General features: G+C 38.0%; 1 protein-coding gene across 1 annotated transcript in view; it reads right to left on the bottom strand.

The window, feature by feature from the left end:
• The window catches only part of SMAD1 (SMAD family member 1), a 411788-nt gene that overhangs the window by 293016 nt on the left and 104572 nt on the right, over nucleotides 1-14200 (bottom strand). The window lies entirely within an intron of this gene.

Genomic DNA, 14200 nt, shown 5'->3' with positions numbered 1-14200 from the left:
TTCACCAAGAAAGAACACATGGAGAGTAGATGCAAACAAGGCCTGGATTTTCTCCCTAAGAGCAACAGGAAGTCTTTTTTAATTGGTTAAGGGACTTGATTATACTTTGTGGGCCTGGTATTAAACCAGAAGGCTAGTTAAAAATTTGAGATTTGAGCATCTTGCGGGTGAGAGAGAAAAAAAAAAAGCATGTAATATAACATATAATAATATGTAATACATATAATACAATGTATAACTACAATATATTAATATACAATATGCTGTAATATAGTATATATTCTCATATATACATATATATGTGTGTGTATATATATATATCTTTATATATATTTGTATCAAATGGTGGCCTCTAGTTCGAGGTTGGAAAGGAGAGAAACAGCTTGGAATTTAAAATGTAACAAAAAAGAATTAAATTTTTAAAAAACCTAAAAGGAACTGTTTAAGAACTCTAGCAAAAGAACTTGCAGCAGCATTGGATTACTTTTTCACCACATTATTCTTTAAACTTTAATCCACTTTCCCCTAGATTCTGTATGTAGTGGTAGAAAGAGTGTGTCACAGTTTCCTTCTATGTATTGTCTTCCCCTACTAGATCATAAGCTCCTTGAAGGAAGGGAAAGTCTCTCTTTTCCTCATTTGTATCCCTGCCTGTCATATTAAAGGCACTTAATAAATGTTTATTAAATTGAATGTGAAGTGAAGTAGAACCAAGAAAAAAAAAACCTATATAATGACTACATCAATGGAAATGGAAAAAACAGGGGCGGCTAGGTGGCACAGTGAATAGAGCACTGGCCCTGGGGTCAGAAGGACCTGAGTTAAAATCCGGCCTCAGACATTTCACACACACACACACACACACACACACACACACACACACACACACACACACACAAACAAGCTGTGTGACCTTGGGCAAGCCACATAACACCAATTTCCTTACCTTCCCTCCTCCAAAAAGCAAAAAGCAAAAAAAAAAAAAAATAGAAAAAACAACCACCACAACACAAGTAAAGGTGAATGTCATGGAAGTAGTATAAAGAACAATTTTGGCTCTAAAGAAAAGATGGTGGCCCCCCCCCCCCCAGCTCTGTGAAATCAACATGATAGTCAGAGGAGATGTTTGGGAAAATAGCTTCAAATATAAACTAGGGGATGTGGAAAAATTGGGACACCAATTCACTGTTGGTAGAATTGTGAACTGATTCAACCATTTTAGAGAACAATCTGGAATTGTGCCCAAAGAGTTTTTATTAAACTACCTTTGACCTAGCATCCCTACTAGGTCTATTTCCAAAGATGATGAGGGAAAAAGGAAAAGAACCTTCGTGTTCTAAAATGTTTAGAGCATCTCTCTTCGTGGTGGCAAAGAACTGGAAATTGTGGGGATGGCCATCAATTGGGGAATGGCTGAATGAGTTGTGGTATATGACTGTGACCATATTCATCAGAAGATTTGAACCTACATCCTCTGACTTGAGAGCCAATGTTCTCTTACACCACACTGACTACCTATGTTGAAATGAGGAAAGGTCATTACTTAACCTCCATGGGTTTGGAATTTGTTTTTAATGTCCTCTGTTCTTCTATCCCCTGCTTGGCCGGCTATCACAATTCTATGACTTACTTCCCTGCCCTTTTCTCCTACTCTTTCCATTCTCATACTGTTTTCTTTTGATTTGAATTTTTATAATTCTAAGTGTTCTGTGCTCAAAAGTCTCTCCATTCAGCATCCTGAGCTGGGAGAAAGAAAGACAATATACACCTCAGATGTCTCTCTTAACCTAAAATCCTTTCTGCTGCAATTTAAGCTGTTTCCCTGACATTTCTAAATTGTAGCAGGGAAAGAGGTTAACAGAGGATCCTCTGGCCTCCCCTGTGGGGGCCCTCCGGAACCTTCCATTGTAGTGACGAGGTGGTAAAATCTCCTGTAGCTAGCTCAAGCCCTGCTGGGAAACCTCAGCCAGTGTCTCAGGTGCCTGAGAGGGGAGACAGTCATTGCTCCCCCAGGAACACTGAAAATTCCAGATTGCACTGAAGTGGCAAGGGTATCTTTGTTCTTGTAAACACCTTTGGAAGAGTGGGGTAAACCAAAGTCCTACCCTGGGTCAGGGAAGCCAGAGATGAAAAGTTTGCTAGGAGCTTTGCCAAGTAGGATTTTCTTTACAAGGACACTATTCCCTTCTCATTGTGGCTTGGGCAAAAGGGGTAAGGGCTTGAATATTTTTTTTAAGGTGTCACATTCCTTTACCTCCTAGACCAATGATTCAGTTACTTAACCAGTTTTGATGAAGGTTTATTTATACTATGTGCCAGGCACCCTGCTAAGTGCTAAGGATACAAAGAAAGGTGGAAGTACAGTGCCTGGCACAAAGGATTTCAGATTCTAATGGGAGACTAATGCACATGTATATATATGTGTGTATATATATATATATATATATATATATATATATATATATATATACACATCCACATAATATATACAGTGTGAATAAAAGGTAATCTCAGAGGGAAGGCACCTAATCTGCTACACTTGATACTGTGGACTTTCTTTTTTTTGAGACACCACTCTCCTAGCTCATCTATCAATCCACAAACATTTATTAAGTGCCTACTATGTGCCTATACTGTGCTAAGTGCTCAGGACACAAAAAGAAGCAAAAGACAATCCCTGTCCTCAAGGAGTTTGCAATTTATTGGGGGAGACAACATGCAAACAAATATATACAAAGCAAGCTCTCTGTGAACGAATATGTATACACACATATACACATACGCTCACATATATTATATATAGAATATTAATGGAATGTGTATGTATATAATATGTGGGATGTGTATATACATACTTATACACACAGATGACTTCCCATAGAAGGTGCGATTTTAGTTGGGATTTAAAAGAAGTTAAGGAGGTAGGGCAGCTAGGTGGCACAGTGAATAGAGAACCAGCTCTGGAGTCAGGATGACCTGAGTTCAAATAAGGCCTCCGACACTTAACACAAAAACTAACCGTGTGACCTTGGGCAAGTCACTTAATCCAAATTGCCCTCCAAAAAAGCGAAAAAAAGAGAAGTTAAGGAGGTCAGTAGTCAGAAAGGAGGAAGGCCAGCATTCTGTAACTTAATTGGATATGAATTATTTCATTCTTTGAAACAACTCAACACCATCCTTACACATTGCCTGGCACATAGCAGATCCCTTTCAAAAACTTGTTGATCACTTAATTGGCTGACTATTTAGTCCCAGTATTGGATTTGATTGAGTGAAACCATTTATATGGTGTTATAATGTATACAAAATCCTTTTCTCAGACCAACACTATGAAGATGGTAGTATAGTATTATTACCACTATTTTATAAATGAGGAAACTGAGGCCTAAGGAGACTCAGTAATTTCCTTAAGGTCACATACCTGGGATTAGAGTCTGGCTTAAAACTCCCCTTCTCCTGACTTCCAAGTTTGGCCCTGATGATGCTACTTTGGTTTAACCCCACTCTTCTAAATCATTCATATTATGAATTAATCAATGGAGAAATAAATAAAGTTAATGAAAAAGCATTATTGTCTCTTATGTATCAAATGCAGGGAATACAAAAAGAAGGTTGATTTCTACATTTGTTAAATGTCTAAAACATTCAAGGATTTGAGCATCTAAGGTGACTGTTTGGGAGTTTTCAATTGTGTGCTTTCTTGCTTGTTGATATTCTTGCTTTTGACCTGTTTGGACTGGTTTTCATTTTTACCCATATATCTGAATGCTTGTATTTGTCATCAGAATGAAAACAAAAGTTACTGATTTTTAAAAATCCAAAGAAATTAAGCCATAAATTAAATCCATTCTGGCTTCTTTACACCCTCAAAAAAAGTGCCAGCAACTTCTAGCAAAAGACATGTGGCATTAATAATTTAGTTTTACATGGTGTTAAATCATGAAACCTCAAAGGAGTGTGTGGCAAAAGAACAAATCAATAGATTGGAGACTTCACATATCCTGAGTATTAAAGGAAAACAAGAAAAGGACAGAATGGCTATAGAAAGAAGCTGAAAATCAAAATCACCCTCCCTGCAGGAGAAGCTCCAGAAGCTTGAGTACCTGTGAAAAGTGACTACATTAAGTCAAGAGTTCCAAAGGATGGGGCGGCCAGGTAGCACAGCGAGTAAGAGCACCGGCTCCACTGTTGGGATGACTTGTGGATCGAATCCAGGCTCAGATGCTTAGCACCCACCCAGAAACACCTGGCTGTGTAACCTTCAGCAAGTTACTTAACCCCAATTGCTTAGGGGCGGCCAGGTGGCTCAGCAAGTAAGAGCACCGGCTCCAGTGTCAAGATGACCTGGGGATCGAATCTGGGCTCAGATACTTAGCACCACACCCAGAAATAACTGGCTGTGTAACCTTGAGCAAGTTAACCCTGATTGCTTAAAAAAAAAAAAAAGAATTCCAAAGGATGAAATAAAGATTCTTTATTTAATGTTAATATTTTATTATTTGTTAATTTATAGTTTATTGTAAATAAATACATAATTTATAATATATAAAATTTAATTTATAATTAATTCTAATTATTATTTTTAAATTTAATATTTAATAATATTAAATGGAGCCATTTTGTACTTAATCAAAAAACAAATCTGAAGCTATCCTCACTCTATGATACAGGATAAAGTAAAACAGGCCTTGAGTCAATAAAGACATGGGTAGGAATCTTGGTCCTCTTCTCTTCTTCCTCTGTATTATTTTGCTTGGTGATCTTATCAGCAGCTGTGGATCCTGTTATCATCTCTACTCCTGATGATTCTCAGATCAACTTTTCCAATTCTAATCTTCCTCCTGACTCTAGTCTTGTATCTCTAATTGGCTATTGGACACCTCAAACTCAACATCTTAGATGTATTAAACTCAACGTGTCAAACACTGAACTCATTTTTCCCCCAACCCTTCCCTCTTTCTTACTTCCCCATTACTATTAAGAGAACCACCACCCTCTCAGTAATAGCCCACATGTGTTGTCCCTATCCTAATTCTCTCAGCCCTCATATCCAATCTGCTGACAAATCCAACTGATCACACCTTCCCCAAACCTTTCCTACATACTTTCTTCTCTTCCCTAACAATGCCATCACCCTTGTGCCTGTTCTTGTTGTTCAGTTTTAGTCGTGTCCAACTCTTTGTGACCACTTTGGGTTTTCTTGGCAAAAATGCTGTGGAGTGGGTTGCCATTTACTTCCTCAACTCATTTTGCAGATGAGAAAATTAAGTGACTTGCCCATGGTCACACAGCTAGCAAGTGTCTGAGGCCAGATTTGGACTCAGAAAGAGGAGTCCTCCAGATTCCAGACCCATCACTCTATCCACTGTACCACCTAGCTGCACTACCTGCCTATACCATTGCAATAACCCGATTGTTCATCTTGACTCATTTCCCCCTACTCCAGTATATCCTCCACTCAGCTGTCAAAATGATTTTCCTAAAGTGCAGGCCTGATGATGTCTCCTCCCTACTTATTAAACTCTAATGACTCCCTATTACCTCAGGATCAAATATAAAATTCATTATTTGGCTTTGAAAGCCCTTCACCGCCTCACCCTTTTATAGTTTTCCAGGCTATTCCCTTGATTTCTCTCTACATACTCTTCAATCAGTTGGTACTTGCTTCCTTATTCTTCCTCATGAAAGGCACTCCGGCTCTATGTATTTTCACTGGCTGTTCCTCATGCCTAGAATTCTTTCCCTTTTCATCTGTTTTCTAGCTCCTCTGGCACCCTCCAGAACCCAAATAAAATCCCATCTTCTGTAAGAAAACTTTCCTAGTCCCCCTTAATGCTAGTATCTTCAGTTTCTGATTATCTCCAATTTATCATGTATATACCTTGCTTGTACATAGTTGTTTGCATTTTTCTCCCATTAAACTGTGAGGTCTTCAAAAGTGAGGAGGAAGGGTTTTATTGGTTTGTTTGTTTGTATTTCTTTGTATTCCCAGTACTTCACGCTGTGTCTGGAACAATGTGCTTGTTTTTTTTTTTTTTATCTGATTTGTCAACTTGACTCTGACACTTATTGACTGTGAACCTCTCTTCTCCTGGGGAAAGTAATATTTGTACCATGTTCCTCACAGGGGCTCCTTCTTTGTCATAGACTGGAGCAAAGGAGGAGAGAGAGATTCGGGGATAATGAAAAGGAGTTTTGAGTTGTAGAGTAGGGAAGCAGATGATATACCTAAAAATATTAATAATGTCAATGACAAAGTACAACTACTTTCTGAAGTCAAAACAAAAGAATTAAGACAATTATCCTTTCAGGGAACAATTTTTTTTAAGTAAATATTTTATATTTTCCAATTACATATGAAAACAATTTTTAACATTTGTTTTTTAGAATTTTGAATTCGAAATTCTCTCCCTCCCTTTCTGCCCTCCCCCCTCATTGAGAAGACATACAATTTGATATAAGGTATACATGTGTAGTCATGCTAAACATATTTCTATATTATTTATGTTGTGACAGAAACACAGAAAAATGGGAAAAAATTAAGTAAAAAGTAGTATGCTTTGATTTGTATTCATACTCCATTACTTCTTTCTCTGGAGGTATATAGCATTTTTTCGTTGTAAGTCCTTCAAAATCGTCTTGGATCATAGTATTGCTGAGAATAGCTAAATCATTACAGTTGATCATTGTATAATATTGCTATCACTGTATACGATGTTCTCCTGGTTTTGCTGACTTCACTTTGCATCAGTTCATGTAAGTATTTCCATAGTTATCTGCTCATCACTTCTTATAGCACAATAGTATTCCATCACAATCATATACCACAATTTGTTCAGCCATTCCCCAATTGATGAACATCCCCTCAATTTCCAATTTTTTGCCACCATCAAAAAAGAGTTGCTATGAATATTTTTGTACAAATAGGTCCTTTTCCTTTTAAAAGAAATCTCCTTGGGATATAGACCTAGCAGTGGTATTTCTGGGTCAAAGAGTATGCACAATTTTTATGCCTTTTGGGCAGAGTTCCAAATTGCTCTCCAGAATGATTGGATCAGTTCACAACTCCACCAACAATGCATTAGTGTCTCAGGGAACAACTGTACAGGTAATTGCTCCAGATCTTCATTTTGCTTTGTCAATAACCCTAGGCCAAAAAAAATTTTTATTTAGATTTTGGCTCTAGACTGTTTTTTCTTATTAGCTGTGCAGCTCACATTGGATAAGTCACATTACCTCTGAGAGCCTCAGATATAAACATCTGCAAACTGGGGATGATAAGGCCTGGCCTACTTCACAGAGTTACTGAGTAGATCAAATTAGACAACATATATGGAAACACTTTGAGAACTCTGAATACAATTCAAATGCATTATTATTATCATCATTATTTTAACAACTATTATGAATTGAGCAAATAGACTGCCAGGTAGTACTGCATTATGTGCTAAGTGGTATACAATAAGGTTTCTACTAGGCATATTCTCTCAAGTAACTCATAACATGTGGTAATGGAGTAACAGCTTAATTTTTCCTTGTAAAATGAAGGTGATGTGGCTGTATCACTTCCTTGATTAATAAGCTCAAGTGTCTCCCTCTCGCCTCTAGAATCAAATGCAAACTTTTCCATTTGGGATTTAAAGCCCTTTACAACCTGGCTCCAATCTACCTTGTCAATTTTGTGATGCTATTTCCCTTTACATACTCTACAATCCAGTCAAACTGGCCTTTTTACTCATGACAGATCATCTCCTACTTCCATGCCTTTGCATGCCCTAATGCATCAAGTGCATGTCCTCCTCACCACTGCCTTAAAGAATCCTTAGTTTTGTTCCAATCTCAGTTCTAGTGTGACTTTCTACTGAAGGCCTTTCCTGGCCCCTTGAGGTGCTAGTACCTCTAACTCCCACATTACCCTGCATGGCTTTGAACATATTTTATTTTTTTCATATGTGTAGATCTTTCCCCTCATAGAACAGAAGCTCCTCAAGGGCAGGAATTATTTCATTTTTGTCATTGTGTCCCCAGCTCCTAGCATGGAGTCTGGCACAAAGAATGTACTTAAGAAATGCTCATTGATAGAAATAACACCAATAATGGGAATAATTGTCATTTATATAGTGCTTTCACAGAATTTTTTGTGAGGAAAGCATTTTGTAAACCTTAGACACTTCCAAGTTTCACAATTTTGTCAATATTGGGCCTCCCTCTGTTGACATAAATGATGATCGCTCTGCAATTGAGTAGATGATCTTCAAGAGTTGCTAGGCAGGCAGCTAGGTGGCACAGTGAATAGAGACCTGAGTTCAAATGTGGCCTCAGACATTTAACACTTACTAGCTGTGTGACCTTGGGCAAGCCACTTAACCCAAATTTTCCTGCCTTCCCACCTCCAAAAAGGTAAAGAAAAGAAAAAAAGAAAAGAGCTACTGTGGCTGAACTGTTCATCACATTGGGGATGTGGTCAATGACCATTCTCTCTGAAATGTTAAGCTTGACTCCAGCAAAGCCATAATGAGGAATATTCTCATGTGGAGCAAAAAGACTTGAGCATAGATAGGAGTGGGTGAAGAAAGGTGTGGTGGAGATGGTGGTATGTGTAAGTTGACCAACGTCATTTGCTACTAAGTGGTGGGGACAATGGACGTGACCAAGGGAACTGGGGATGTGCTCTGATCTGGTAGATCAGGGGGTCCCCATCATCACACCTAATATAAATCCAAGTCCTCTCATTCCAAATCCATTGTTCTTTTGACCATTCCCATGTGGTACAGATATGGTGACTGAGGCAGAAAGAGCCTCAGTCTTGCCCAGGATAATACAAGGCAATTGCTCTATTCAAGTATTTGACATGCTGTCATGGGCTAGGAAGTATTAGATTTGTTCCATCTGGCCTTAAAGGGTAGAAGTAGGATTGGTTGGAAGTTGCAGAGAGACAGACCTAGGCACAAGCTAAGATAAACTATTTAATGTTCTGAGATATTGTTTTCAAATTCCAAAGTGCAATGGATTTAGGTATGTAGGTAGTGGATTTCCCCTCAGCAAAGGTCTTCAGGCAAAGGTTGGTCACTGGTTGGGAATATTCTATCTAGAGGGATTTCTTCTTCAGGTATGGTTTATAATAGAGTGTTTGGGATTTTTTTGGTAATTTCCATATCATGAAAAGACATCAGAAGAGAACTTTAATGGAGAAACAGGACAGGGATCTTTAACTAGAGATAGGAGAAATTATTCCAATAATAAGAAATTCAAGCTGGAGTACAGAGGATTTTAAGGGAGTTTCGGGGGAAGTTGGAACGGGGAAAGACAGCAGGAAAAGTTGGGCCATGAGTAGGAGTCCTGTAGAGGAAACTCTCTGACCTTTACTCCCAGAAGTGTTTGGGAAGAAGACAACCTTGCCAAAATGGCATGACAGTGATGGAAACAACTGATGGCCACACAATGGCCTGCGATGGTAAAAGAACAATGGCTGTGAAGATGGTTCTTCCCAGAGAGGAAATAAAACCAGATCTGTATATCAGCACTGAAGCCTACTAGATCTATGCAATCCTGGCCTTTAGGACAAGACATTCAGTCCATCACCTGGCACATACATCAAGTTTTGCTAATTAAGGGAAAATCCATCAATTGAGGAATAGATGAACAAATTATAATATATGAATATAATGTTATATTATTGCACCATAAGAAAGACTGGATGGAAGGTTTCAGTGAGACCTTGAAAGACTTGTACAAACTGATTCATAGTGCAGTGAGTAGAACCAGTAGAGTAATCTAATAGTGATAACAGAAATATTACACAAACAACTTTGAAATATTTAAGAACTCTTACTGATCTCAATTCCAGAAGGTTGATGAGGAAGTATGCTGCCCACCTCCTGACAGAGGTGATAGATTCAAGATGGAGAATGAGACATACATTTTTAGATGTGGCCAATATGGGAATTTGTTTTGCTTGAAAATATATATTTCTTTTTTCTCTCTTTTTTATTTCTTAGTTTACATTATTCATTTCCACAAGATTTTGAGTTACAAATTTTCTCCCCATTTTTCCCCTACCCACCACCCCAAAACAGTGATCCCACTGAATATTCCCTCCCCCAATCTGCTCTCTCCCATACCTTCCCCCATACCCCCTCCAATTTTCCAGTAGGGCACAGTGGATCTCTATGCCCCAGTGCCTGTATATCTTATTTCCCAGTTACATGTAGAATTATATATACATATTTTTTTAAACATTTGATTTTAAAACTTTGACTTCCAGATTCTTTCCCTTCCTCCCTTGTTATCCACCCTTGAAAATATTTATTTCTTACAAGTTTTTTTTTAATTTTCAGGGAGAGGTGGCAGGGAGAGAATATAAATGCTTGTTAATTGAAAAAAAATAAATTAAATTTTAAAAAAGGTTTGAAATGGAAGTTTTCCTCCTCCATTCCCCTTCCTCCAGCCCTGTAGGATCTGATGGAGTTTAAGCATAGCCTTCAAGAACTCAGGGTAACCTTTCCTGCTAAGATGAGGCAGGGGTAGAAAACTGCAATAGGCCACTATGGGAAAATTACTCAAGATATTATGATAATGCAATTTATTTTTTAATAAGCAACATGTACATCATAGACACTCAATATGTACTTGCTAAGTAAAGGAATGAATGAATGAATATAGTGTCTTACCTCTTGTGCAGTAAAAGTACCCTAACCAGATCTCTCTAGTAAATTTTATTATTTTTTACATAGGGAGACCAAAAAGTAGCTCTAACAATTAGGTCAGTTTTTCTTAAAAGCAACAAAGCAAAGACTTGATTTAAATATATATGTAGTAAAATCAGGGTAATAATCTGACTAGTCAAGCAACTGATTATAGTCCTATGGGGGGAGGGAAGCAATGGATCATTAATGAAATAGAGGACTTCCAAGCATTCCTGATGAAAAGAACAGAGCTGTGTAGAAACTCTGAAGTACAATGCAGGAGTCAAGAGAAATATAAAAATGAAATATGAATGAGCAATCATAAAGGGCTATAGAGCGAATCCAATAATACAGTGGTCCTGGTGCTGAGTTATTTTTGTTTTGTTTTGATGTTTTTTTTTTTAAATAAGAAAAGGAAAGTAATGGAAAAGAACACATGGGGTGGGGGCAGGGAAGGAGAGAAAGGGCAGGGAAAATTATTTCACATGATTGGTTATGCAAGTGAAAGATTATATAAACATGGAGAAAGGGGTGAGGGGCAGAAGATATTTGAACCTCACTTTCATCTGGGCTAGTTAAAGGAGGGAAGAATACACACACACAACGGTACAGAAATACATATTACTCAACAGGGAAATTGGGAGGAAAGAGGAGAAGGGGGAAGGGGAGAATAGGTTAAAGAAGAGGGACAGGGAGCAGAAGCAAATTGGATCAAGCCTAGAGCACCATTGCTGAGCATACCTCACTCATACCACCTTCTTTATAAAGAAGAAACTGATCAACCCAGTGACCAACCAAGTGATTTCCCTCAGGTCTCCTGGGTGGGGGTTATAAAGAGTTTAAGGGGAAAAAATCCTGGTTCCTGTCTTTGGGAAGCCAGACTTCCCTAAAGTTGAACCTGAATTTTCATGTGATACCTAAGCTAGGAGGGCCTTAGTGGGAAAGGTGAGCTCCCCAGGCTCTCAGGTGGCCACAGGATATATTGTTGTATTTACTTTATGAAAATCCTTCTAACAACCTGATCCTTTTTCATACTAAAAAGCAATTGCTTCCCTACCAGGATAAAACCTGATTCATACTGCCCTCCTCCTCAAAGAAGAATACTTGGATTTATGCTTTTTCTCCAAAGTATTCAAAGTACTTTGATCTATATGGTGTGTCCATTCCCATTGATTTTCGTAGCAATACAAGACAAAAGTGTTTTATCCCTTTGCTTTTTGTTAAAGGAGAAGTTAAGGTTAAAAGATTAAGATTCCATAGAGACTCAGTTGCACAACTCTCCAGACTGCTTTTTTAGGTGTTTGCTGGGAAAACCTATTACTTGCTCCCCTGCCCTTGTCCCGTAAGAATATATTCACACAAACAATAAAGTGAGTTCTCACTCAGAAGGAGAGGTTCCTTCTGGCTTTCAACAGCGCTTTGGTTTCATCTGAGAGACATGTGGTCTAGTGGCTAGACAGAGCCCTGATCTTGGAGCCAGATGAGACTTAGACAGGGTGAGGCAGCTGGGCCACAAGGTCACCAAAGGTGTGTGACCTTGGGCTAATCAGTTGCCCTCTTGAGCCTTTTGATCAAATTTACTGTAACAAAATAAAAGGATTGGAGTCTGGCTCACTTTTTTTTTTTTAGTAAATAAATACTCCTTTGAAAGGGAATTAAAAGAGAAGGCCGAACAGCACACTTATTTCAGCAACTCAGAGTCATAAATAGAAAAGAAAGCCAAGAAAGTGAACACAAATGTGAGGATGTAAGATTAAGATCTGAAGAGTAGCTCCAAAGAGACATCCCTTCCCCGTGGGCTTCATTACTGGAAGCTTGGTTTCATCTTCCATTGTGCACAGATCTGCTAGATTCCCACTAGGCAGGGCTGGATGGCAATGACATTTGAAGTGCTGAATTAATCATTCAACATGCATTTATTATGTGCCCCTGTGTGCCTGGAATTGTGCTAAGTGGTGGGAGAATAAATACAAAAATGAATAGTGAGGTTAAGTTTAAGTGATTCCTTACAAATGTAAGAGAAAGAATCTTTCATCTTTCTAAACTATTATATTTTAGTGAGGGACAGGGCATGGTGTGCTTCTTGGAGTCAGGGAAAACAACTCCAAATACTGCCCAATTGTGCAACCCGGGCAAGTTACTCAATTTCTTTAAGTTTCAATTTCCTCATTTGTAAAATAGAGATATTAATACCTATCTCAAAACATTGTTGTGAGGATCAAATGAAATGAGATCATGTGTTTTGCAAAAAGCATTTTGCAAACCTTTTAAAGTACAACTAAATGTCAACTAGTTATTATTATACCTCTGAGCTTTCAAACATTTTTATTTTTGCTTAAAATAATTGTTTCTATAAACTATACATTTACAATAAACAATAATCAATAATCAAGTTAAACATGATGTAAAACTATAAGTCAGATTTGGAAGAAAAGAAATAAATATTATACCATATATCCATTTTAGTCAAATAAGAATCTAACACATTAATGAGAAGACAATGCACATGCACAGACATACACACAAATAGGATTGCTTTGTCTCTCCTCCTAAATATACGTCTTAAACACTCCTACCTTGGGTTTTGGAGGTTTACATATGTGGGCATATATATCCAAGTATGGGCATGCATATACATACGTAACTACATGTGTGTATGCACACATGTATTATGCATGTGTGTATACATATCCATACAGATGTTTATATATATATATATACTCTCAAATGGATATCTATGTGTATATATACTCAAATGAATATGAAATCTCCTCATCCATATGGACGTTTTCCCCAATGATGCCAATCATAACCCCTCCATTACAGCCCATTCTATACAATATTGCTTATATCCTTCTTTAAGTACACCACATAAGATTCACACAATAATCTGGATGCTCCTTATAATGACATTGTGAGGACACCAGTGGAGAACTTGGGCTTGTCTGTGTTTCCAATCCATCTTCTTTTTTTAATTATATATTTCCCAAATGATAACCTTTACTTCTGTTTTTCTTTTAAATTCTTTATTCTTTTTTTTTTTAAGCAATCGGAGTTAAGTAGCTTGCTCAAGATTACACGGCCAGGTGTTTCTGGGTGGGTGCTAAGTGTCTGAGCCCAGATTCGATCCCCAGGTCATCCTGACACTGGAGCCGGTGCTCTTACTCGCTGTGCTACCTGGCCGCCCCGAAATTCCTTACTCTTTACACATTGTAGTATGTACCACTCCTGAGCATGACACTTTCATTCTTTTGAGATGTTTGAATTCCCATGTCCTGCAGTCATATAACACTGGTAGAATACTGGTATTAAAAAGATGGACCTTTTTTCTGAGAGAAATATGGTGTCATTTAAAGAGCTTTGGGAGCTCCTAAAGACAAACCTTCTTGCTTTATTCTGGGCCTAACTTGTTGTCTATTTGTACTGCCTATCCCATATACATATGCACAGAGAGAGAGAGAGAGAGACACAGAGAGAGAGAGAGACAGAGAGAGAGAGAGAGAGAGAGAGAGAGA

This window comes from Petaurus breviceps, unplaced genomic scaffold, assembly GCF_028583685.1.
Source record: "Petaurus breviceps papuanus isolate PSGF00001 unplaced genomic scaffold, PetGlider_PUasm1.0 76, whole genome shotgun sequence".
Taxonomy (NCBI): Eukaryota; Metazoa; Chordata; class Mammalia; order Diprotodontia; family Petauridae; genus Petaurus; species Petaurus breviceps.
Note: the sequence above shows the minus strand (reverse complement) of the source record. Positions and strands in the feature narration are given on the sequence as shown.